Below are 25,221 nucleotides of genomic sequence, written 5' to 3'. Positions count from 1 at the left end.
ATCACATGCCATGATCTTAGTTTTACTGAGTTTCAAGCCAGCTTTTTTTCATTCTCTTCTTTCACTTTCATCAAGATACTCTTTAGTTCCTCTCACTTTCTGCCATTAGAATGGTAACGTCTACAGATCTAAGGTTGTTGATATTACTCCCAGCAACCTTGATTCCATCTTATGATTCATCTGGTATGTAATTTTGCTCAGTGTACTTTGCATATGAAAATAAAAGATGCTTTCTCCTTGTAAGGAAATCTATAACATCATATTAAAAAGCAGAGATATCACTTTGCCATCAAAGGTCGGTATAGACAAAGCTACGCTTTTTTCCAGTGTGAGAAAAAAGTGTATTTCCAGTGTATTTTTTAATATACAGATGTGAGAGTCCATATAAAAGGCTGAGGACAGAAGAATTGATACTTTCAAGTTCTAGTGCTGGAGAAGACTTCTGAAAGTCCCTTGGACTGCAAGAACAGAGCAGTGAGTCTTAAAGGAAATCAACCTTCAGTATTCATTGGAAGGGCTGATGCTGAAGATGAAGCTCCAATACTTTGGCCACCTGGTGAAAAGAGCTGACTTATTGGAAAAGATTCTGATGCTGAGAAAGACTGAAGGCAAAAGGAGAAGGGGGCAACAAGGGATGGGATAGCATTACTGACTCAATGGACAAGAATTTGAGCAAACTCCAGGAGATAATGGAGACAGAAATGTCTGACGTGCTGCAGTCCATGGGACTGAAAAGAGTGGGATGGGATTTAGCTACTGAACAACAATATACCTGGGGTAACAAACCCAAACAAAATGTATCCTCTCCAAAAAGGTAAATTTAAATGTATATATATATATATATATATATATATATATATATATACACACACACAATGTTGTTTTGTGTATATTCATATGGCATCACTAATATTTACTTTCAGATAATTTATAGATTTTTTTATCTTGTAAATATATTAGAATGAACACACATGAAATTTTTAAGAGTCTGGTGCCAAGCACATTATTACCCACTCAGCAATCCTGGATAATTCTAGCTGCCAAAGGCAGTACATGAAAAATCTCTTCTGGTATCCTTCTTGGAAATTTCTCTAGATTTGCCTTTCTTCTATGTCTTTACCAGCTCTCTTTCTCCTTTAGTTCCCAAGCTCTGTGGCCTCATATTTGGTGGCTTTTTTTTTTTTCCTTTTTATTGCCTTGACTGGATCATGGATGTTTTTTGAAGTGTTGATCTTGCTTTTGACCTAGCAATCCATACGATGCTATATATGAGTGTTCTCAAGCTCCACATATTGCAGAAAACTCCCAGAATGCTGGCTTATCTCTCCCACTCTCCAATCCAGAGAAGAAGATCAGACAGGATAGTTCTAAGTCATTTGAAAATAATATGCTGATATAAGGGGAAATTTTCTGACTGATTTATACTCTGAACATTCTGACAAAAAGTTCTTCAGAAGGTTTCAAGATGATGGCAGAGGAATAACCTGAACTTACCTTCTATTGTGGACACAACAAATCTATAACAACATATGAAATAATTCCCTCAGAATGAGCTCTGAAAACTGGATCAATAGAACTTCCACAACAAAGGATAAAAGAACATTATTGAGACAGCAGAGATAGACTCATTAAGAGAAAAAAGTCACCCTAGCTACAGCAACTCACAATGGGGAGGGATCAAAAAAGTTTGCATCTTCTCCCTGAGAAGTGAGGGATTCCAAGTCTATGTCAAACATTCTACCCCTAGATCCTGCACAGGAGAGAAGAGCCCAATGGGGAATACATCCAAGAAAACTATGCAGGGAATGAAAATATTGCTTAAAAAGAGCTCACAAGCAAACTTCTTGATTCAATAACCAATGCAAAAAACAGTAGCAATCAGGCAAGAAAAAGAAATAAAAGGAATCCAAATTGTAAAAGAAAAAGTAAAATTATTACTATTTGCAAATGACATGATTTTATATATAGAAAATCTGAAGAATCCACCAAAAAATGTTAGAATTAATAAATAATTCAATAATTTTTAAAATCAAAGAAATAAATAAATTCACAGAAGTCTGCTTCATTTCTGTGTATTAATAATGAACTATTAGAGAAATTAAGAAAACAACCCCATTTACAATTGCATCAAAAAGAATAAAATACTTAGAAATACATTGGACTAAGGAAGTGAAAGACCTGTACACTAAAAACTGTAAGGTACTATGAAAGATACTGAAAACACAGATAAATGACAAGATAGTTCATTCTCATGGATAGGAAGAATTCATATTGTTACAATATCCCTGCTACCCAAAAGCAATCTTAAGATTTATATGTAGTCCCAAAATTCCAATGGCATGTTTCACAGAAGTAGAAAAAAAATAATTCAAAAATTTGTATGGAACCACAAAAGATACTGAATAGCCAAAACAATCTTGAGAAAGAAAAATGAAGCTGAAGGTATCACAATCCCTGATTTTAAACTATACTACAACACTACAATCCAATACTTTGGCCACCTGATGCAAAGAGATGACTCATTTGAAAGGACCCTGATGCTGGGAAAGATTGAGGGCAGGAGGAGAAGGGGATGACAGAAGATGAGATGGTTGGATGCCATCACCGACTCAATGGACATGGATTTGGGTAGACTCTGGCAGTTGGTGAGGGACAGGGAGGCCTGGGGCCTGGAGGGCTGCGATTCATGGGGTCACAAAGAGTCGGACATGATTGAGCGACTGAACTGAACTGAACTGAACAACACTACAATAACCGAAACAGTATGATGCTGGCACAAATTTAAACACACAAACCAATGAAACAGCATTGATAGCCCAGAAATAAATCAAAACATGTATGGACAATTAATTTAAGGGAAAGGAGCAAAAAACATATAATGGAGAAAGGATAGTCTCTTCCATAAATATTGGGGAAAAAACAGCTACATGCAAAAGAATGAGATGATACCACAATTTTATGCCATACACAAAAAATAACTCAAAATGGATTAAAGACCTAAATGTAAGACTGGAAAGCATAAAACTCCTAGAAGAAAACTCAGGCAATATGTTCTGACATTAGTCTCAGGAGCAGTTTTTTGGATCCATCTCCTCAGGCAAAGGAAACAAAAGTTGAAATAAATAAATGTAACCTAATCAAACTTAAGGTCTGTCTAGTCAAGGCTATGGTTTTTCCAGTGGTCATGTATGGATGTGAGAGTTGGACTGTGAAGAAGGCTGAGCGCTGAAGAATTGATGCATTTGAACTGTGGTGTTGGAGAAAACTCTTGAGAGTCCTTTGGACTGCAAGAAGATCCAACCAGTCCATTCTGAAGATCAGCCCTGGGATTTCTTTGGAAGGAATGATGCTGAAGCTGAAACTCCAGTACTTTGGCCTCCTCATGAGAAGAGTTAACTCATTGGAAAAGACTCTGATGCTGGGAGGGATTGGGGGCAGGAGAAGAAGGGGACGACAGAGGATGAGATGGCTGGATGGCATCACTGACTCGATGGACGTGAATCTGAGTGAACTCTGGGAGTTGGTGATGGACAGGGAGGCCTGGCGTGCTGCGATTTATGGGATCGCAAAGAGTCGGACATGACTGAGTGACTAAACTGAACTGAACTGAATCAGACTTAAAACCTTTTACACAGTGAAGTAAATTATCAACAAAATTAAAGATAACCCACTGAATGGGAGAAGATAATTGTAAATGATATGTCTAATAAATGGTTCATATACAGAATATATTAAGAGATCATACAACACAAAATTTAAAAAAAAATCCCATAACCAAACCTATTTAAAAAATAGGCAGAGGATCTGAATAAACATTTTTCCAAAGATGACATGCAGATGGCTAATAGGTACATGAAAAGATACCCAACATCACTAATCATCAGAGACATGAAAAGCAAACAATGAGATGCCAATTCACAATGGTCAGAATAGCTATTATTAAAAAGACAAATGTTAGAGAGGATTTGGAAAAAGAGAACCCTTGTAGACTGTTGCTGGGATTGTAAATTACTGCAATATGGGAGTTCCTCAAAAAATTAAGATTAAATTATCATAGGCCCAAGCTACTCTACTTCTTAATATTTATCTGAAGAAAACGAAAACAATAAGTTGTAAAGATATATGCACTCCCATTTTCACTGCAGCATTATTTGCAATAGCCAAGGCATGGAAACCTCTTAGGTGTCCATCAGTGGCTAAGTGGATAAAGAAAATGTGATATGGGTAGATAGACAGACAATGTATTTCTATTCAGCCACAGAAAAGTATGCGCTCTTGTCATTTGTAACAACATGGATAGACCTAGGGAATATTATGCTAAGGGAAATAAGTCACATGGAGAAAGATAAATACCAAATTATTTCAGTCATATTTAAAATATAAAGCAAAAACAAAAACAAATGAACAAACAAAATAAACTAATAGATACAGAGACCAGATTAGTGGTTTCCAGATTTGAAGGGTGTTGGAGGTGAACAAAATTAGAGAAGGTCTCTAATGTAAGTGATATGTGGCAACTAGACTTGTGGTGGTTACCACATTGTAGTCACATTACAAAGTGTGCATTTGCTGTTTACTTGAAAGTTATATAATAGAAAAAAAGAGAATGTAAAAGAAAAGCACTCTGAAAAGAAAATCCTCCTGTAGTTAAAGGACTCCTTGATAATAACTAGTTTCCCTACACTCAGTCTCTGAATTTAGTGTATGCTAAATTCTCATAAAGTTATACTTTTCATGGGCAAGAAATTCAACCATTCTAAACCACATAGAAGATTCAGAAAAATAAAATCTTATCAATAATGGAACACGTGTTCATTTTCCTTAATTGCTCACTTATTAATTTGTTCATTCACAAATATTTTTAGAACTTAGTGAACAGAGAATAAATGTGAAGCCAAGGAAGAAAACAGGTAAATAATAATTGTGCAACATGCCAAGAATGGCATTACAGAAATAGGCAAATGATATGAAGTGTTCCTTTTCTTAAGTTGCTGATGTGTCTCTGAGGTTTCATTAAGAGAAGATGTAGAAGGGATGATGGTGGTTTACCTCTGTTTCTGAAGGATTTTGCAATGGCATCATTTACTATTCAGCAATTTTATCTCTATTCTTTTAGTACTACACTCATATTCTCAATGAATAATTAATTCATATCCTTGTGTACTTGATTGATTGAAAGCAGCATGCAATTCCTTACTTTTTATCCTCAGAGCTGCTTGGGGGGATTTTTTTAGATAACTAAATAATTCAATGCATAATTCCTCTCTTTCATTTTGCTCTTAGAACAAGCACAGTGATCTATGTATTTCCTTTTTATTCCCCTTACACAGCAAAGAGTTATATTTTCCTAAGGTAAGATATTTTATTTGGAGTAAAATCCCATATCCACTTTCATGGCCTTTTAAACTGTAAATTGTAGCAGCACACTAGTGACTTTCAGGAGCTGAGAGGTAGCATATATTAATATATTGTGCATTTTCTCTTCAAATTATTAAAAGAGCAAGAAAATAAATTGCTTTCCTCAGTTTACTTTTTTGGCATATGCTAATAGAATCCTAAGTACCTGCATTGAACAGGCCATAAAAGGACATTTGCTTCATTTAACTAAGAGATTATCAGAGAAGTCAAGTCCACAATCATAAGACAAAAGTGATTGCTGGATTGCTAAAAGCATTAATACTTTCAGTAGAAAATGCTTAAATTTCTATTTCCTACAGTCTACATATAAAAATGTAACTCAGATAGAACTGACACTGAAGGATAAACCAAAAAAAAAAAAAAAAAAGATAATCTCCTGCGAGTTTGATTGGTATGTTAGTTTGTACCTGATGAAGTAGGGAAGAGAGATAAGTAGCTTGCATTATTCTCCAAAAGTCAGTCACTAGATCAAAAGTCAGTCACTAGATTTCAATATTGTCTAAAAGAAATGGAAAGCGAAAACCTACCAGCAAGAGGTCTGACTTCAGTGTAAAGTAAATGATCAAAGCAATTTATTTTAAATGTTGGTAGAGAACATTTGCTTATAGGGAGAAAGACTAAAATTGATTCAAGCCAGATAGGAGGACTGCTATACTGAGCCATGCTAATGTAATTATATCCATTCCTTTTCATTTCTAGACTTCTATGTCAACACAAAGAATGGGAGCTTAGTGAAAATTCCATAGGAGTAAGAAATAAACACACAATAATAGCATTACAGATGAGGATCTCTTATTCAACAGAACCATAATATATCACTGAAAGTTCTTCAATCAAATCAGACATTACAGACCCTTTTAGACCCACCTATTTCATTTTACATCCAAGGTGAGGAGCAGTGGCTGCACTTTGCTGGAGCAGCCATGAAGACACACCCCACGTGCAAAGTTAGAGAAACCCCAGTAAGATGGTAGGCCCTGAGAGAGAGGGCATCAGAGGGTAATCAGACTGAAACCACAGTCACAGAAAACTGGCCAATCTGATCACATGGACCACAGCCTGGTCTACCTCAATGAAACTAAGCCATGCCATGTGGGGCCATCTGAGATGGATGGGTCATGGTGGAGAGTTCTGACAAGACAAAGCGTGCTCCACTGGAGAAGGGAATGGCAAATCACTTCAGTATTCTTGCCTTGAGAACCCCATGAACAGTATGAAAAGGCAAAAAAATAGGATACTGAAAAATTAACTCCCCAGGTTGGTAGGTGCCCAATATGCTACTGGAGATCACTGGAGAAATAACTCCAGAAAGAATGAAGGGATGGAGCCAAAGCAAAAACACACTCAGTTGTGGATGTGACTGGTGATAGAAACAAGGTCTGATGCTGTAAAGAGCAATATTGCATAGAAACCTGGAATGTTAGGTCCATGAATCAAGGAAAACTGGAAGTGGTCAAACAGGAGATGGCAAGAGTGAACGTTGACATTCTAGGAATCAGTGAACTAAAATGGACTGGAATAGGTGAATTTAACTCAGATGACCATTGTATCTACCACTGTGGGCAGGTATCCCTTAGAAGAAATGGAGTAGCCATCATGGCCAACAAAAGAGTCCCAAATGCAGACTTTGATGCAGTCTAAAAATGACAGAATGATCTCTGTTCATTTCCAAGACAGACCATTCAATAATAACAAACCATTCATGGTAATCCAAGTCTATGCCCTGAGCAGTAATGCTAAAAAGCTGAAGCTGAACGGTTTTATGAAGACCTGCAAGACCTTCTAGAACTAACAACCAAAAAAGATGTCCATTTCATTATAGGAGACTGGAATAAAAAAGTAAGAAGTCAAGAAAAACCTGGAGTAGCAGGCAAATTTGGCCTCAGAATACAGAATGAAGCAGGGCAAAGGTTAATACAGCTTTTCCAAGAGAATGCACTGGTCATAGGAAACACCCTCTTCCAACAACCAAAGGGGAGGCTACACATGACCATCATCAGATGGGCAATACTGAAATCAGATTGATTATATTCTTTGCAGCCAAAGATGGAGAAGCTCTATACAGTCAGCAAAAACAAGACCGGGAACAGACTGTGGCTCAGATCATGAACTCCTTATTGCCAAATTCAGACTTAAATCGAAGAAAGTAGGGAAAGCCACTAGACCATCCAGGTATGACCTAAATCAAATCCATTATGATTATACAGTGGAAGTGAGAAATAGATTTAAGGGACTAGATCTGATAGAGTGCCTGATGAACTTTGGACAGAGATTCATGACATTGTACAGGAGACAAGGATAAAACCATCCCCATGAAAAAAAAAAACACAAAAAAGCAAAATGGCTGTCTGAGGAGGCCTTACAAATAGCTGTGGAAAGAAGAGAAGTAAAAGCAAAGCAGAAAAGGAAAGATAAACCCATGTGTATGCAGAGTTCCAAAGAATAGCAAGGAGAGATAAGAAAGCCTTCCTCAGTCATCAGTGCAAAGAAATAGAGGAAAATAATAGAATGGGAAAGACTAGATATCTCTTCAAGAAAATTAGAGATATCAAGGGAATATGTTATGCAAAGATGAGCACAATAAAGGACAGAAGTGTTATGGATCTAACAGAAGCAGAAGATATTAAGAAGAGGTGGCAAGAATACACACAAGCTGCTGCTGCTGCTGCTAAGTCACTTCAGTCGTGTCCGACTCTGTGAAACCGCATAGACGGAAGCCCACAAGGCTCCCCCGTCCCGGTGATCCTCCAGGCAAGAACACTGGAGTGGGTTGCCGTTTCCTTCTCCAATTCATGAAAGTAAAAAGTGAAAGGGAAGTTGCTCAGTAGGGTCCGACTCTTAGCGACCCCATGGACTGCAGTCTACCAGGATCCTCTGCCCATGGGATTTTCCAGGCAAGAGTATTGGAGTGGGGTGCCATTGCCTTCTCCAAATACACAGAAGAATTATACAAAAAAGATCTTCACTACCCCAATAATCATGGTGGTGTGATCAATCACCTAGAGCCAGACATCCTGGAATGTGAAGTCTAGTGGGCCTTAGGAAGCATCACTATGAACAAAGCTAGTGGAAGTGATGGAATTCCAGTTGAGTTATTTCAAATCCTGAAAAATGATGCTGTGAAAGTGCTGCACTCAAGATGCCAGCAAATCTGGAAAACTCAGCAGTGGCCACAGGACTGGAAAAGGTCAGTTTTCATTCAATCCCAAAGAAAGGCAATGCCAAAGAATGCTCAAACTACCACACAATTGCACTCATCTCACATGCTAGTAACGTAATGCTCAGAATTCTACATGCCAGGCTTCAGCAATACATTAACCATGAACTTCCAGATGTTCAAGCTGGTTTTAAAAAGGCAGAGGAAGCAGAGATCACATTTCCAACATCCACTGGATCATCAAGAAAGCAAGAAAGTTCCAGAAAAATATCTATTTCTGTTTTATTGACTATGTCAAAGCCTTTGACCGTGTAGATCACAATAAACTATGGAAAATTCTGAAAGAGATGGGAATACCAGACCACCTGACCTGCCTCTTGAGAAACCTATATTCAGGTCAGGAAGCAACAGTTAGAACTGGACATGGAACAACAGACTGGTTCCAAATAAGAAAAGGAGTACTTCAAGGCTATATATTGTCACCCTGCTTATTTAACTTATATGCAAAGTACATCATGAGAAATGCTGGGCTGGATGAAGCACAAGTGGAATCAAGATTGCCAGGAGAAAGATCATTAACCTCAGATATAGATGACACCAGACTTATGGCAGAAAGTGAAGAAGAACTAAAGAGCCTCTTGATGAAAGTGGAAGAGGAGAGTTAAAAACTTGGCTTAAAGTTCAACATTCAGAAAACTAAGATCATGGCATCTGGTCCCATCACTTCATGGGAAATAGATGGGGAAACAGTGGAATCAGTATCTGACTTTATTTTTCTGGGCTCCAAAATCACTGCAGATGGTTATTGAAGCCATGAAATTAAAAGATGTTTACTCCTTGGAAGGAAAGTTATGACCAACCTAGAGAGCATATTAAAAAGCAGAGACATTACTTTGTCAACAAAGGTCCATCTAGCGAAGGCTATGGTTTTTCCAGTATTCATGTATGGATGTGAGAGTTGGACTATAAAGAAAGCTAAGGGCCAAAGATTTGATGCTTTTGAGCTGTCGTGTTGGACAAGACTCTTGAGAGTCCCTTGGACTGCAAGGAGATCCAACCAGTCCATCCTAAAAGAGATCAGTCCTGTGTATTCATTGGAAGGACTGATGTTGAAGCTGAAACTCCAATACTTTGGCCACCTGATGTGAAGAGCTGACTCACTGGAAAAGACCTTGATGCTGGGAAATATTGAAGGCAGGAGGAGAAGGGGATGACAGAGCATGAGATGGTTGTATGGCATCACCGACTCAATGGACATGAATTTGAGTAAGCTTCATGAGTTGATGATGGACAGGGAGGCCTGGCATGCTGCGGTTCATGGGGTGGCAAAAAGTCAGACACCACTTAGCAACTGAACTCAACTGAAGTTCGGTTTAAAGAAAATATTTCATTTTAAAGGTGAAGAAGGAAACCAGGTAAAGATCAGAAGGTAGTATATGGAATTAGACACATGAAAACTACATAATGGAAACTGTAGACCTGAAATACAGCCCTCTGTTCTCCACATTTAGTGAATTTTCACATGTTCATACTGGGGTAAATCACAGACTAAATTATACACATCACAGTTTAAATTATATATATCACATGAGTTATACATCATCACAGACTGAACTATACTTATGAGCCATATAGATATGTACTTAAGGTATCTTCTTAGCTATAATGATGATGATATTAAACAAAGTTATTAAAAGATGTTTTTATTTAGCTTAATAGCAATTAACTAAAAAAAATTAAAGTTACACTATAAGGAAAAAGTACTACAATAATAAGTATTTATCATATATTGTTCTGCCAACTATGAGATAGTTAGAGTCTCTAAAAATATTAGGGAAGGGGCTTCCCTGGAGGTCCAGTGGTTGGGACTCTGAGCTTCCACTGAAGCAATTGGAGATTTGATCGCTGAGCAGGGAACTAAGATCTTGCATGCCTCACAGCATGGCCAACGTTTTTTTGACTAAAATAAATTCAGTTCAGTTCAGTTCAGTTCAGTCTCTCAGTCGTGTCCGATTCTTTGCAATCCCATGAATCGCAGCACTCCAGGCCTCCCTGTCCATCACCAACTCCCGGAGTTCACCCAAACTCATGTGCACCGAGTCAGTGATGCCATCCAGCCATCTCATCCTCTGTTGTCCCCTTTTCCTCCTGCCTCCAATGCCTCCCAGCATCAGGGTCTTTTCCAATGAGTCAGCTCTTCTCATGAGACAGCCAAAGTATTGGAGTTTCAGCTTCAGCGTCAGTCCTTCCAATGAATACCCAGTACTGGTCTCCTTTAGGATGAACTGGTGGATCTCCTTGCAGTCCAAGGGACCCACAAGAGTCTTCTCCAACACCACAGTTCAAAAGCATCAATTCTTCAGTGCTCAGCTTTCTTCACAGTCCAACTCTCACATCCATACATGACCACTGGAAAAACCATAGTCTTGGGGATTCTAATAGTATTAATTTAATTTTTGTAAATTTTTACAATGTAAATTATTAAATTTCCATGAAAAAGAACTTTTTTAATGTAAGAGATAAAAGATGTAATAATATTTCTCCATTTTGTCACTGCTAATAAATGTGATTTATATTTCTGTGGGGGGATATTTGCTACCTATAAAATCACTCTTTGCAAAAGTTACTACAATTTTAATCTATAGACAATAACAAGAACCCATATTTTTCAACTTAAATGAAACATATGCAGAGTATCAAAAAATGCAGATAGTTGTTTATAAACATTATTATCTATAAAAAAGAATTTTGATGAAATTGTTTTGAAATCAAGCTAATAGAATAACTGGAGATCTGTAAGGGCAAAGTAACTACCTAGGGAACATGAAAAAGTAATTTTAAAACTTGCAAAGGAGAGGATGAGATATAACCCACCTATAAGCTCCAATGCATCCATTTTTATACCACTGCCATTTCCAAAAGCTTTCATTTTAATATATGACTCCCTTACTTAAAGACATTGAATTCCCTATTTCCCACAGTGCAAAATCCATATTTTTTATCCTAACACATGGAACTCTACGTAGAACTCCACCAATACAACCAGCACCTTTAAATGTTTGATTTGTTGTGAATGCTACCTTATTTTTTCTTCCCACAAGATCTGCTCCACCGTGTTTCTGGTGGGAACACACCATAATAAATCCCATCTTCCTGAGTTTCCTCTGACTTTTCTGCTCACATCATTGGGAACATCCTCTTCCTCTTCAGACACATCCACATCCTGTCTTTCTGCAAATTCACTTCTTCCAGGAAGCCCCTCCTGACCACATCACTGAATTACTCTAATGATGTCATCAATAACTTTACTATTATTGTCATCATATTTAACTATCCTGGTGGGTATCACAGTCCGTTTAGGCAAGAATAATTTTTATCCTACTCAGCATCTCAAAAGGTGCATTGTACAACACATGAGCATCATAGTCACTCAATAAATAGTGAATACATAAATAATAGGTTTTAGAAATGGGCATATCTTCAGGTAACTGGAGGAAAAATGTAATTGATGATTGTCAATTTAAACTTGAAATCCAGCATTTATTTTCTGACTTGTAGACTTTTTTTAAGTTCTCATCTCTTATGGAAGAGGATTAAAAAAATAAACAGTAACCCAAGAACATTAGATGTTCTAATACCCCATAAACTGGACATAAATCCAAAACTAAAATACTGGGAAGAAAATTCTCAGTCTTACATTGAATCTAGACAAGATAGGTAAAATGTAAGCAATGGAGACTATTGGCACAAGAAACAGTAATAATACAGAAAACAAATCTCTTATACATTTTTTTTTTTCAGATTTCTACAAAATTTTCTTAACAGCAGAAGTTGCCAACTGTCTCCTGGTCTACAGATATCAGATGATTTTCAAAGTTTTGCATTTAATCTTGAATTTAGCTTTTAAATCAAGGCAATATGAGCTGATATTTTAAAACACTAAATAGGACAAAGATGAGTCACCCTTCCCACACGACTCTATTCCTGTCCCGCCTCCCAAGTGTGATCGCTTTTATCCTTCCTGTTTCAATTTTTCTAGTGGTCATCTCCAACCTTCTGAGCTTGTCCCCTATTTCTTGATTTATAAACTTTCAACTTTATTCATTAGCATCCTGATATGAAAAATGAGTATTTTTTACTTGTAAAGATACCCTACCACCTCCTCCAAATTTGAGAAGATCATAACACTCAGTTCTTAACTGGTTACTACTGAAAACTAAAATCTAATTCAACCTGCTGTTTCTTTTGCTACTGGTCATGGGTATTTTGTCTGGACTCCCTGTTTTGTGAGAAGAGGACATAAGCTTCAGTTAGCTTCAACTTATTCTTAAGGATGCTTAAAATAAAAAATTCTAATGAACACGTGAAAAGATGATTTAAGATGAATTTAAAATAGAAAATTAAGTCATATAGGTCTTAACGCTCTTTCACACTTTTTATTCTGTGTTCAAGAAAATGGGCTTTTAATGCAATGCAATAAGGAAAATACCTAGTATGCTAATACCTATGAAAAATACAATTTTAATATGTTATATTCCATAATATAGAATAGAATATAATTTTAGAGCTGTGAGAGCATGAGACAAAAGTGATTAAAGAACTTATTCCATCAAAATTTTTATTATTTTTAATAGGAAGAAACAATTGTGTTGCTTTTATCTTTGAATATTCTATCAATTATAGTGAGTTCATATGTAACACACATTATATTATTTTTATTAATTATCCTGTCTATTTACAAACATAGTTACTCTGTAATTCAGTAGAAGAAATATATACATATTTCTTATATATAACAGAAAATTATATTTAAGCTGTGCAATTTCTGGGGAATATAATTGTTTTGTGGAGAGGAATGTGATGCTGTACCATCAAGGTGGCAATCACATGACAAACAGTATGAAAGAAAGAAAACACTGAGGAGATGATCTACATTCTAATTTCATCTGTGATAAAACTTAGTGAGAAGTGATTTGTGATAATAACTCGTGGTAAAACTTAGTGAAAAGTTACTACCTAAGCAATTTCCAAGCTTCTAAAAGTAGAAGAGCTACTGTTATGTAAATTATCACCTGATTTTGCAGTTAAATGTGTAAATGTGAACCTTGCTTTACCAGTTTTCTAGGAGACCACGCTAAAACTATCCTTGGAGGAATGTAGCATAATAGCAACATGATTTTGTCTGATATTTGGTTTATTTAAAGCCTTAGTTAAGGAGGCAGAAATAGATGACTATTGCAAAATATTATGCACATTATAATAAATGCAGACAGAGTAGCAAAGAAATAATATACAGCTATCACAGGTGGATTTCCAAGAAGCAAACTCTTGAGATGTAGAGCCATGTTCAGGTGTATTACCATTTAGAATGTGCTCTCAGGATCAACTCTTGGGATGGAAGTAGTATTTACAGAGGGAATAGTTTTGCTGTCCTAAAGAGGGACATCCTGAAGTTGGAAGCCGGGATGCACTGAGATTTCCTTAACTGGTACAAAGACATCGAGCTTTTATAATCCACTCCCCATCCCTGGCATCCAAAGTAACTCCAGGTTGAATGCAGGCTGCCCTGAAGAAGAGGTGTCACTATGACCCATTCACAGGAAAGGCAAGAGAATTGATGATATCTGCAGGCATCATTCCCTGCAGTTGGGAGAATAGGCTACAGTTTGAGATTGGAGCTGGACAGGGTATGACAGCATCCAAGATGGTAATCCCCCTGATCTGAGGTTTCACTTTCCAAAATTTTAGTTGTGGTAAAATGGAATCTGAAAATATTAACAGGAAAAATATACAGAAATAAACTCATAAGTTTTAAATTGTGCACAATTATAAGCAACATGATGAAATCTCATGACCATCCAGCTCCATCCTAATGAGAAACCCAACGTTGTCTGATGTCCAACTGTCAACATCCAGGATAACCTAAAGCAGATGATCTCCCTCTGATATGGCCTGAGAAGGTCAATAGTAGTAGCCTAACCCTGTGTCACAATGCCTGTGTCAGTCACCTCATTTCATCTCATCACTTAGCCATTTTATTATATAACCTCACATCATCACAAGAAGATTGAGTACAGTACAATATGATATTTTGAGAGACAGATGCCTCACATAAATTTTAATGCAGTATTTTTTATAATTATTCAATTGTATTATTGGTTATTGTTGTTAATCCCTTACTATTCCTAATTTATATTGGGTTGGTGCAAAAGTAATTGCACTTTCGCATTGTTGGAATTTGTCACTTGACATTGGAATACATTTTTAAATAAATATGGTTATGTTATGCATAATTTTAATGTTCATATTTTTTGCTAATAACTTTTTACTTGCTGTTTATTTTATATTTACTTTAGACTAGGGAAATGTTAGACAAAAAACGAATTCAAGAAATTTTCTTATTCGAGTTCACAATAGTTTGCAAAGTAGTGGAGACAACTCGCAACACATTTGCCCCAGGAACTGCTAACGAACGGACAGTGAAATGGTGATTTAAGAAGTTTTGAAAAGGAAAGGAGAACCTTGAAGATGAGGGGCACAGTGGGCTGGGCATCAGAAGCTGATGATGATCAACAGAGAGCAATCATCAAGCTGATCCTCTTACAACTATAAAAGTTGCCAAAGAACGACCATTCTATGGTCATTTGGCCTTTGAAGCAAATTGGAAAGATGAAAAACTCAATAACTGGCTGCCTCATGAGATGACCAAAAAATTTTAAGAAACTTGTCATTTTGAAGTGTTATCTCTTATTCTACAGAACAACAGCAAACCATTTCTCGGATTATGGCGTGCAATGAAAAGCAGATTTTATACAACAATCAGTGATGAACAGGTCAGTGGTTGGACCTAAAAGAAGCTCCAAAGCACTTCCCAAAGCTAAACTTGCACCCAAAAAAGGTCATGGTCACTGTTTGGTGGTCTGCTGCTGGTCTGACCCACGATAGCTTTTTTTAAATATAAATTTATTTATTTTAATTGGAGGTTAATTACTTTACAATATTGTATTGGTTTTTGCCATACATCAACATGAATCTGCCACAGGTACAACTAATCTCAAAAATATGCAAGCAACTCCCACTATAGCTTTTTGAATCCTAATGAAACCATTACATCTGAAAAGTATGCTCAGCAAATCAATGAGATGTGCTGAAAACTACAATGCCTGCAGCCAGCACTGGTCAACAGACCAGTTGTCATGTTCTCCACGACAACACCCAACCTCGTGTTGCACAGCAAATGCTTCAAAAGTTGAACAAATTGGGCTACAAAGTTTTGCCTCATCGCCTATATTCACCTAACCTCTCACCAATTGACTACGACTTCCTCAAGCATCTCAATAAATTTTTGCAAGGAATATACTTCCAGAGCCTGCAGGAGGCAGAATATGCTTTTTAAGAGTTCATTGAATCCCAAAGCATGGATTTTTACACTATAGGAATAAGCAAACTTATTTCCAGTTGGCAAAGATGTCTTGATTATAATGGTTGCTATTTTGATTAACAAAGTTGCGTTTGAGCCTAATTACAATTATTTAAAATTCATGGTCCAAAACTGCAAATACCTTTGCCCCAAAATGAAGATCATGGCATCTGGTCCCATCACTTCATGGGAAATAGATGGGGAAACAGTGGAAACAGTGTCAGCTTTACTTTTCTGGGCTCCAAAACTACTGCAGATGGTGATTGCAGCCATGAAATTAAAAGATGCTTACTCCTTGGAAGAAAAGTTATGACCAACCTAGATAGCATATTGAAAAGCAGAGACATTACTTTGCCAACAAAGGTCCATCTAGCCAAGGCTATGGTTTTTCCAGTGGTCATGTATGAATGTGAGAGTTGGACTGTGAAGAAGGCTGAGCACTAAAGAATTGATGCTTTTGAACTGTGGTGTTGGAGAAGACTCTTGAGAGTCCTTTGGACTGCAAGGAGATCCAACCAGTCCATTCTGAAGGAGGTCAGCCCTGGGATTTCTTTGGAGGGATTGATGCTAAAGCTGAAACTCCAGTACTTTGGCCACCTCATGCGAAGAGTTGACTCATTGGAAAAGACTCTGATGCTGGGAGGGATTGGAGGCAGGAGGAAAAAGGGACGACTGAGGATGAGATGGCTAGATGGCATCACCGACTGGATGGAAGTGAGTCTGAGTGAACTCTGGGAATTGGTGATGGACAGGGAGGCCTGGAGTGCTGCAATTCATGGGGCCGCAAAGTTTCAGACACGACTTGAGCAACTGAACTGAACTGAACTGAATAATATTTTAACTTAAAATCCATTATATTACCAAACAAGAGGCCAGTGGTAGGAACATTATGTCAACTATAAAATATCCCCATTCCACTTACAAACTATGAGACTGAGGAAATGACCACAGATGGATCCATGTGATAATGCATCCACTATGAATGGGATCGCATGTGACTCCCATTATTATAAGAAAAAGTCTAAAAAGACTCATGTCTCTGGTATCAGTGATAATTCAGACACTTAACCAATAATACTAAAAAATACTAACACTAAAAAATACTAAAGAATTATCTTTTCTCCAGTATGTGCCTTCAAGGATAAATGAATATTATCCCTGTGGGGAAGATGAGAGGAATTTTTACTCCGTATACGTGCTGTAGTGCTGCAAGTTCCTTCCTCCCAGGAATCTGGAAGAAAGTTTGGTATGAAACTTTCTGAAAGTTTCTGGTAGAAACCGGTATGAAAATCAACTCGGGATAAAAATTAACCAACAAATCCTGATTTCTTAATTGGGATGTCTATATTCAATCTCTTGATCATATAGTCACCAGTCTTTTCAGTTAAATGGAATGAGAAATACCCTTGCTGGCTGACAATCTTTCTGGTCCCTAGAGAGACTGCATACAATTAATAACTCATAGAACTCTCTGTTGGTCAGGCCTTCCTGGCCACCACTAAGACCTCACCACTCACTGTGATCATTGTACCTGCCTGACTTCCGCTTACTTCTATAATTTCAGAATCCTACCTGTAAACCTACTTTAGTGATTACACCTCTCAGTGTCAGCCCTGGCTTACAGGTGACTGCCGGGGTCCAGCCCCGGTGGATCCAGGGTGATTCGAAGGTGGGGACGGAGTCGGTGTCTTTGGAAAAATACATATTTAATCACAGATATAGAGAGATTAGAAATGGATAGTGTAGTAGGAAGATTAGTGGAGAAAAAGAGGCTGAATAACTTGGATTACGTGGAATAGCATCCATGCTCCAGATGGGAATTCAGCCAGAAAAACGGGAGCAAGAAAGAAGCGACATGGGGGAATCAGTCTTTCCGGAAACTGATCCGATCTCTTTATTTTTAGGTTTGCTTATATACCTTTTGTTACACATAGGGATGAATACAGAGTCACACGGGAGTCAGCAGTCCTGACCTTTATCAAAATCAGGTGCTTCACATAAATGTATAAAAAAGGTACATCATCTTCTGGCCATGAGTGAGACCTGCTGACATTTTATGATCCTTTCTTTCTGATAACCAAAACACTTATTTCTTCCAAGGATGTTTTTTCTTAAACCAGGCACCACCCTCCAAATAAAGTTACATTCCTATAGGGTGAGGGTGTAGTGAGTTACAATCAAGAAAGAAATTTATTTAACCCAAGGTTAACATGATTAATCTTAAAGGTTAATATTTTCTCCTATATGCTTAAAGGTTAATACTTATTTCTTCCTATATGCTAGTTATATTCATTATAAGGGTAGGGAACATGGAGATTTAGCAGCAAACATCAGCCTAACAAATGAAAATCCTTTCACCAATGCTCCCCTTAAGATCTGTTTAGTCTTAAGATATGATAAAGTTACATTTTTACATAGCAAGGACACAGTGATTTATAACAAAGTACAGTGATCTATTACAAAAGAGAAAACCCATTAACTCAGAAAGTCTAGTATTGCTAATATCAAAAACTACTATATTTCCTCTGCTATATTCCAAATACATTGATTAATATATTCCCAGGTGCCTAAGGATATAGAGGCCTGGCGGCAATCATTGACTCAACAAGAAGAAAAAGCCCTATGCTAATTAAGACTCTCAAAATACTCCAAAACTCTCTGTGCTGTTTATGGTTAAGAGGAAGTAAACAATCATGTGCGTAGTGGCAGGAGTATGGATAATCCTGGCACACAAGCCAGTCTATCAGCAGAGAGGTTTGACCTGAGACATCCTTGTCCCACCCAGGGGAGGGAATTAGCAGCAATTATTGACACAACAAATGAAAAACCCTTCACCAATATAATTCCTAACAAACCCACTATACTAATAATTTTTAACTCCCCAGAAGAATTTGCCTTTAGTAAGTCTAAAACATCTCATGCCTCTCAGATTGGGAGGCTGTAAACAATCACATGTGGCTGGACAAATCTATACAGGTGGGCTAGATAACCTTCAGAGCAGTCCGTAAGCTGAAACACACTTGTCACGCCCAAGAATTTTTATTGCCTTGGAGCTGCACGTTTACTCCTTCTCCAAGAAAAACGGTTATGGAGGAGAGCATAAAACAGACTCTGGTTTTGCGGTTAGATGCTCGGGAACAGGGGGTTTCCTGAGGCTTGATCTCGCCTTTGCGTATGCCAAGCCTCCTTCCTCATGACCTTTGCCATGGGCGGAGTGTCTCACGCTGGCTCCCGGCAGGTGATACCTATGGCCCCATTTCTCAGTGACACTGATATTCCTCATCAAGCCGTTCCTTTGGTATGGGAAGTAGAATGTCCCCAGAAACCCCCAGAGGGTCTCCAGCCCCTGGTAACACAACCACCTCATCATGTGCACTTATCTAAGCTTCTGGACCTTTCTTTCTTTCTCCATGGCCATTCTTGAATTTTTACTTTATTTGAAATGGGGTAGCACTTTCTCCAAGCTTCTAAGATGTATTTTAGAAACACATTAGCACCATCTCTTGTTCAGCATGTTAAGTCCTGTATCCCAGGAAAAAATGTTCCCATATTGATAAATTATTTTATGTTCCATCGATCTTGACCCAAGACATCAGAGTCCAGTGCAATGTCCTCTCCCTGTTCCTGCTAAAACTCAGTGAATATGTCCTATCTACTCTGAGGCTCATCTAGAGTAGAGTCCTTTTCCCTCTAACCAAACCCAGCACTTGGCTAATCAGGTGGCTGTGACTCAGCCCTAGTGCTGGTCTCAGAGCCAGGAGGAGAGATGGGGGTGATCCGGAGAATGGCACAAAGGAACATTGCCTTCTACCTTATCTCAAAGGTCAGCGGAGGGAGGATTTGCCTCTAACATAAAGGAGTGGGTTGTGTCTTAAGCTTTAAAGGTCCAGAAGGAGCTCAGAGAGCCCCATCGCATGTCTCAGGATCCCGTTCGTCCACAGCCTACCTAACTCAGGAATTTAACCTTATACATAACTGCAGTGTCCTTTTACTAAGTCCTGGGCTCCGCTCCGGCTGTCTGTGTCCTCAGAAGGCCTGTATTCCATTGTTACCTTTTAATTAACAACTCTCTTCAGCTTTTCATTGTCTCTCTCCAGAGGATCAATCACCCCCGCTGCTGTGAAGTCACTTCAGTCGTGTCCAAATCTGTGCGACCCCATAGACGGCAGTCCACCAGGCTCCCTCGTCCCTGGGATTCTCCAGGCAAGAACGCTGGAGTGGGTTGCCATCAGCAAACATCATCCCATTTAATTGTCGTTATAGTTGCTCTCTCTTCTATATTTTATTTACTTTAAAAAACATACATTGGAGTGCCGTTTCTTTACAATATTGTGTTAGTTTCTACTACACAGCAAAGTGAATCAGTCATGCGTGTATATATGTACATACACCCACTTTCCTTGGATTTCCTTCCCATTTAGGTCACCACAGAGCATTGAGTAGAGGTCCCTGTGATATACAGTAGGTTCTCACTAGTTTTCTGTTTTACACATAGTAGTGTATATATGTCAGTCCCTATCTCCCAATTCACCACACCCTCCCTTCCCCCTTCATCTCTATCAGTTTATTCTCTACATCTGTGTCTCTATTTCTGCTTTGCAAATAAGTTCCTCTATACCATTTTCCTAGATTTCTCATAGAAGTGACATCGTATGATATTTGTTATTCCCCTTCTGACTTTCTTCACTCTGTATGACAGTCTCTAGGTTTATCCCTATTATTTCAATGTGTATCACTGCAGATGGTGGTTGCAGCCATGGAATTAAAAGACACTTACTCTTTGGAAAGAAAGTTGTAACCAACCTAGACAGCATGTTAAAAAGCAGAGACATTACTTTGTCAACAAATGCCCATCTAGTCAAGGCTATGGTTTTTCCAGTGGTCATGTATGGATGTGAGAGTTGGACTATAAAGAAAGCTGAGCACCGAGGAATTGATGCTTTTGAACTGTGGTGTTGGAGAAGACTCTCGAGAGTCCCTTGGACTGTAAGGAGATCCAACCAGTCCATCCTAAAGGAGTTCAGTCCTGGGTGTTCATTGGAAGGACTGATGTTGAAGCTGAAACTCCAATATTTTGGCCACTTGCTGTGAAGAGCCGACTCATTGGAAAAGACCCTGATGTTGGGAAAGACTGAAGGCAAGAGGAGAAGGGGACGACAGAGGATGACATGGTTACATGGTATCACCAACTCAGTGGACATGCATTTGGGTGAACTCCGTGAGTTGGTGATGGACAGGGAGGCCTGGCGTGCTGCAGTCCATGAGGTTGCAAAGAGTCAGACACTACTGAGTGACTGAACTGAACTTAACTAATACATTATTGCCACTAACTCATATCCTTCAACTGATACATCATCCCAACTTACTATCAGTGAAAATCTTAATAATTCCATCATTACCTGTGTCCAGGGCTGTGTGTTGTCCGCAAATACCCCACTCCATCCCCTACTAATGTGATTGTGTCCTCACCAACAGTGAGCGTGACAGCTTCCCAACCTCATTACTGCACTTGCTTTCCCAGACCACACCTGGCACCAACTACTGCAAGATGAGGTCCCCAGGAAGCAGAGGGATGAGTGTGCAAGAGTTTCACTGGGGAATGAGCACTCTTGGAACCCACAACTCTGGTGAGAGGAGAGGAAGCAGGATTTGGTAGAACAAGTAGGGAAGCCATGCATTCATGACTAGGTCTCAGGCAGCTTTGCAGAGACGGTGCATGAGTGAGGTGACTCCACATAAAATCCTGACTGTGGTGAGTATGAGAGTGCTTACACTCCATGACAGCTTCCCTCTATCATTTTCTGGGAACTTAGTCAAGGTAGTTTTCTTCATCAAAGACCAAGTCCCAGAAAATACTGACAGCTAAAGGTGGCTGACAATTGGTAGTATACTGTGCAACCAGGGAAGAATCTTCCAACTCTGAAAGAAATCCAGATTGTACACCACAGCATCCACTTCAGCCAGCACCAAAGAGAATTCAGGAAAAGTAATTATAGAATCAAACTCCATTGTTTGTACTTCTCATTGAAGATGCCTTGGGGGAAAGCAAATAAATTCAATACTTGCCTATTTCTCTTGCATTTTCTGTGGTTTCCCTTTCCTGCCATCTTTTCTGTGTCTAGGACATGTCATTATCTTCACTCTGCATTACTGCCAGATTCATGTTTCTGAAGCACTGAGTACAGATCTCCTCCTCTACCAAGAGCCTCCTTTCCTCCTAAAGAATCAATAAAACCCAACCTTTAAAACCTCCTCCAACCTAATTCCAGCTAACCTCTCAACCCCATACACAAAACATCTTTTCAAGCCACATGGTCCATATTATTGTCCTTTGACTTCCCCAAGCATCCACTCTGCATTGCCTCTTCCATGTTTTGCTCATACTGATCTACCCTTTGGAAAAGCACTTCCTTCTCCTATTCCTCCTTCAAGATGACTTAGGTCAAAATTCACATGGTATTTTTTAAGGGCAGGCAATTACTTTGCCGACTAAGGTCCGTCTAGTCAAGGCTATGGTTTTTCCTGTGGTCATGTATATGTGAGAGTTGGACTGTGAAGAAGGCTGAGTGCCGAAGAATTGATGCTTTTGAAATGTGGTGTTGGAGAAGACTGTTGAGAGTCCCTTGGACTGCAAGGAGATACAACCAGTCCATCCTGAAGTAGTTCAGCCCCGGGATTTCTTTGGAAGGAATGATGCTAAAGCTGAAACTCCAGTACTTTGCCTACCTCATGCGAAGAGTTAACTCATTGGAAAAGACTCTGTTGCTTGGCAGGATTGGGGGCAGGAGGAGAAAGGGACGACAGAGGATGAAATGGCTGGATGGCATCACTGACTCGATGGACGTGAGTGTGAGTGAACTCCAGGAGATGGTGATAGACAGGGAGGCCTGACGTGCTGCGATTCATGGGATCACAAAGAGTCAGACAAGACTGAGCGACTGAACTGAACTGAACTGAACTGAATGATCTCTCTTTCCTATAGATTTTGTCACCAGCTCTCTGCTAATAAAGAACTGTTTCAGAAATTTTTTACATGTAACCTCATCAGCAATTAAATCATTGTTCTGCTTTATGACTTAACTCTTTCACAAAATTAAGACTTTTCTCCCTGTTTAGAGAATAGATAATTTTAGGGCAAACTCCACTTTGATCCTGTGTGCCTGGGATCAATAAACCATAAATGAATGGACATTGGAAAGCACCTGCCATAAGGCAAAAGCCTGTGCATTTGCTCACTGAAAATGAAGCCCTTTCAAATTCAGTGTCTCCCAAACTTAGGATTTATCCTGTCCTAGTAACCGTAGCACTTAACATGATGTCAAATTACATTCCATCCCCACTAGGTCTATTTGTACCAACAGGTGGTATTGGTCCATTTACCCTGTCAAAAAGGAAAATCATTCTTACATCTTAGAATTCATGCAGGTTCTTCTTTGTGTGAAAAAGAAAGCAAAAACTCACTCGCTACACATATAATAGCTATAAAAGCTTTTTGTATCCCTTTACCAGTTAAAGGCACCAGTAACAACATGCCAAATGGTAAGTAATTATCCAATGAATGAAAGACAACCACCAAACACTTAAGGCAGCATGCCAGTGGGTTTTATGATTATAGCTATTATTCCTGTTGAGGACCAAAGTGCTTCAAGATTGAGTAGTTGGAAAATATGGAAGAATTTTTCCCATTTTTGATGGCCAATAAAGCTGTGACTTTAATTTATTTTACTAATTTAAAATAATAAATTTTTAAACTGCTTTTTCTTAATTTTTCAAAGGGTGGAGTGATTGGGTAGATTGAAAACAATATTTTCACCATTTAATAGCATTCTTTAAGTGGTGCTGGGATTTCTGACCACATGATCCTAGACAAACATTCTCAGAGGGTCAGAATCCAGGGCAGTGGTGCTCGGCTTGAGGAGGTTTCCCAGAGAGGACACTGGAAGGCTTCTGGCAACAATTCAGGTATTACAAATGGGCAGTGGAGATGCTATTGACATCTCATAGCTGAAAAATATCCCTGTAGCAGAGACTTCTCAAGTATAACTATCCCTAGTGCTAAGGTAGAGAAACCCCAATCTGTAGCAAAGTGCTGTTTTTTATTATTTCACTCCCCCACCAAAGAAAAAGAAATGCATTCTTCCTCTGGGACTAAGAAACTGTAGTTTCTTAAACTGAAGCAGTTTAAGATTTCTTTATTATGTGTACCTAAAGTCAGGAACAGATTTCTGAGGCAATGATAACAAAGTTTCACCTACAATTTTGCCTGGAAATGTATTATTGCATGCCACACAGTGATGTGGAATTAAAACCTTAGCCAAGTTTACTTTAGTTTCTTTTACTCCAAGGACTTACTTTAATAGCTCCATCATTGCCACAGTTGAAACTGCTATCACAGTTGAAACTACAGAACATTTTGAAGCCCTTTACTTTCCCAGGGCTGAAACACTGTTACTATTACCATTTAAAGAAAAAAGAAAGTGAAAATCTCTCAGTCCTGTCCTGTCCTTTGCGACTCTATGAACTATACAGTCCAAGTCCAGGCCACAGTACTGGAGTGGGTAGCCTTTCCCTTCTCCAGGGGATCTTCCCAACCCAGGAATTGAACCGAGGTGTCCTGCATTGCAGGCAGATTCTTTACCAGCTGAGCCGCCAAGGAAGCCCATTTGGATCCTTTAAATGTACTCCAACCCAGTGGTGTCCAGAATCTGCTTCACCGTAATTCTTCCATGGTTACAGGCTGTTCATCTCTCCTTGCAACTAGTGCTCTCAGCCTGGTTTTATGCTTTCAGTGTATTTAAAGTATACAAATGTGGACTGAACATCTGCTCTATTTCTGTAATCAAAGTATTTTCTCTGATGCAGTGACAGCTCAGAGCCACTACCATCAGGTAGCTTCCTAAAAGCCATTAACACAGCGCTTTCAATAAAACAGAGTTGTTCTCCTAATAAGTGATGTTCCTTCTAATCGCAGAACCAAAATGACAAGTAGAGTCAACTGTTTCCATTATATGTTTCATTAGCAGCAAATTTCCCCAGTGTTTATATCAATAAGATTTTTAGAAAGGAAAACAAAAGGAGAAGCACAACCAAAAAAAAAAGAAATGTAGAATTTGATTGCACTCAATGTTCAGATTATTTTTAATAATAATCAATTAATGATAGCAGATAACAAAAAATTTCATGATGTGGGTAAATAGTCTTACTTATTTACCTACAAGAAATTTTT

The sequence above is a fragment of the Budorcas taxicolor genome, chromosome 6, assembly GCF_023091745.1.
Source record: "Budorcas taxicolor isolate Tak-1 chromosome 6, Takin1.1, whole genome shotgun sequence".
NCBI lineage: Eukaryota > Metazoa > Chordata > Mammalia > Artiodactyla > Bovidae > Budorcas > Budorcas taxicolor.
This window is presented reverse-complemented; position numbering follows the sequence as displayed.